The sequence below is a fragment of the Blennius ocellaris genome (assembly GCF_963422515.1).
Source record: "Blennius ocellaris genome assembly, chromosome: 23".
Classification (NCBI taxonomy): domain Eukaryota; kingdom Metazoa; phylum Chordata; class Actinopteri; order Blenniiformes; family Blenniidae; genus Blennius; species Blennius ocellaris.
In genome coordinates this window covers 1777980-1780963 of record NC_137672.1, presented here as the reverse complement: position 1 = coordinate 1780963, position 2984 = coordinate 1777980, and positions in this window count along the sequence as shown.

Here is a 2984-nt window from a genome sequence, read left to right as displayed (position 1 = left end):
TCTGTGGTTCTGAAACCACTCCTACAGAGTGTCTGTGGTTCTGAAACCACTCCTATAGAGTGTCTGTGGTTGTGAAACCACTCCTACAGAGTGTCTGTGGTTCTGAAACCACTCCTACAGAGTGTCTGTGGTTGTGAAACCACTCCTACAGAGTGTCTGTGGTTCTGAAACCACTCCTACAGAGTGTCTGTGGTTGTGAAACCACTCCTACAGAGTGTCTGTGGTTCTGAAACCACTCATACAGAGTGTCTGTGGTTCTGAAACCACTCCTACAGTGTCTGTGGTTCTGAAACCACTCCTACAGAGTGTCTGTGGTTGTGGAACCACTCCTACAGAGTGTCTGTGGTTGTGAAACCACTTCTACAGAGTGTCTGTGGTTGTGGAACCACTCCTACAGAGTGTCTGTGGTTCTGAAACCACTCCTACAGAGTGTCTGTGGTTCTGAAACCACTCCTATAGAGTGTCTGTGGTTGTGAAACCACTCCTACAGAGTGTCTGTGGTTCTGAAACCACTCCTACAGAGTGTCTGTGGTTGTGAAACCACTCCTACAGAGTGTCTGTGGTTCTGAAACCACTCCTACAGAGTGTCTGTGGTTGTGAAACCACTCCTACAGAGTGTCTGTGGTTCTGAAACCACTCCTACAGAGTGTCTGTGGTTCTGAAACCACTCATACAGAGTGTCTGTGGTTCTGAAACCACTCCTACAGTGTCTGTGGTTGTGAAACCACTCCTACAGAGTGTCTGTGGTTGTGAAACCACTCCTACAGAGTGTCTGTGGTTGTGGAACCACTCCTACAGAGTGTCTGTGGTTGTGAAACCACTTCTACAGAGTGTCTGTGGTTGTGGAACCACTCCTACAGAGTGTCTGTGGTTCTGAAACCACTCCTACAGAGTGTCTGTGGTTCTGAAACCACTCCTATAGAGTGTCTGTGGTTGTGAAACCACTCCTACAGAGTGTCTGTGGTTCTGAAACCACTCCTACAGAGTGTCTGTGGTTGTGAAACCACTCCTACAGAGTGTCTGTGGTTCTGAAACCACTCCTACAGAGTGTCTGTGGTTCTGAAACCACTCCTACAGAGTGTCTGTGGTTGTGAAACCACTCCTACAGAGTGTCTGTGGTTCTGAAACCACTCCTACAGAGTGTCTGTGGTTCTGAAACCACTCCTACAGTGTCTGTGGTTGTGAAACCACTCCTACAGAGTGTCTGTGGTTCTGAAACCACTCCTACAGAGTGTCTGTGGTTGTGGAACCACTCCTACAGAGTGTCTGTGGTTGTGAAACCACTTCTACAGAGTGTCTGTGGTTGTGGAACCACTCCTACAGAGTGTCTGTGGTTCTGAAACCACTCCTACAGAGTGTCTGTGGTTCTGAAACCACTCCTATAGAGTGTCTGTGGTTGTGAAACCACTCCTACAGAGTGTCTGTGGTTCTGAAACCACTCCTACAGAGTGTCTGTGGTTGTGAAACCACTCCTACAGAGTGTCTGTGGTTGTGAAACCACTCCTACAGAGTGTCTGTGGTTCTGAAACCACTTCTACAGAGTGTCTGTGGTTGTGGAACCACTCCTACAGAGTGTCTGTGGTTCTGAAACCACTCCTACAGAGTGTCTGTGGTTCTGAAACCACTCCTATAGAGTGTCTGTGGTTGTGAAACCACTCCTACAGAGTGTCTGTGGTTGTGAAACCACTCCTACAGAGTGTCTGTGGTTCTGAAACCACTCCTACAGAGTGTCTGTGGTTGTGAAACCACTCCTACAGAGTGTCTGTGGTTGTGAAACCACTCCTACAGAGTGTCTGTGGTTCTGAAACCACTCCTACAGAGTGTCTGTGGTTCTGAAACCACTCCTACAGAGTGTCTGTGGTTGTGGAACCACTCCTACAGAGTGTCTGTGGTTGTGAAACCACTCCTGCAGAGTGTCTGAATTCACATGAAAGTAGGAACAATGTTCAGACGTTTCCTTTGCTGAAGGTCTGTAGCTCAGCTTTTGGTCTCCCATCTTTTAAAAGCTGCTGTTTTTCCTCAAAGGAAAGTTGTGAAAACGTCTTTATCATCTCCAGCGCTCTCATCCTGCCTGTGAACCCTCCAACTAGCTGGAGAGCGTAGCAGCACTGTATAAACTCACTAATGCACTGTGAACGTACGTATAACATGTAGCATAGCACGGTTACATCCAAAAGCAGCGTAGTGATCTACCATTCAGGAGGGGTGTGGCCTTCGGGAGAGGGTGTGGTCTTCGGGAGAGGGTGTGGCCTTCGGGATAGGCAATGGTATTCAGGAGAGGGTGTGGCCTTCAGGAGAGGGTATGGTATTCAGGAGGGGGTGTGGTATTCAGGAGGGGGGGTGGCCTTTGGGAGAGGGTGTGGTCTTTAGGAGAGGGTGTGGTATTCAGGAGAGGGTATGGTATTCAGGAGGGGGTGTGGTATTCAGGAGGGGGGGTGGCCTTCGGGAGAGGGTGTGGTCTTTAGGAGAGGGTGTGGTATTCAGGAGAGGGTATGGTATTCAGGAGGGGGTGTGGCCTTCAGGAGGGGATGTGGCCTTCGGGAGAGGGTGTGGCCTTCGGGAGGGGGTGTGGTATTCAGGAGGGGATGTGGCCTTCGGGAGAGGGTGTGGCCTTCAGGAGGGGGTGTGGCCTTCGGGAGAGGGTGTGGCTTTCGGGAGGGGGTGTGGTATTCAGGAGGGGATGTGGCCTTCGGGAGAGGGTGTGGCCTTCAGGAGGGGGTGTGGCCTTCGGGAGGGGGTGTGGCCTTCGGGAGAGGGTGTGGTATTCAGGAGGGGGTGTGGCCTTCAGAAGAGGGTGTGGCCTTCAGGAGAGGGTATGGTATTCAGGAGGGGGTGGCCTTCGGGAGAGGGTGTGGTCTTCGGGAGGGGGTGTGGTATTCAGGAGAGGGTGTGGTCTTCGGGAGAGGGTTAGGTCTTCGGGAGAGGGTGTGGCCTTCGGGAGAGGATATGGTATTCAGGAGGGGATGTGGCCTTCGGGAGAGGGT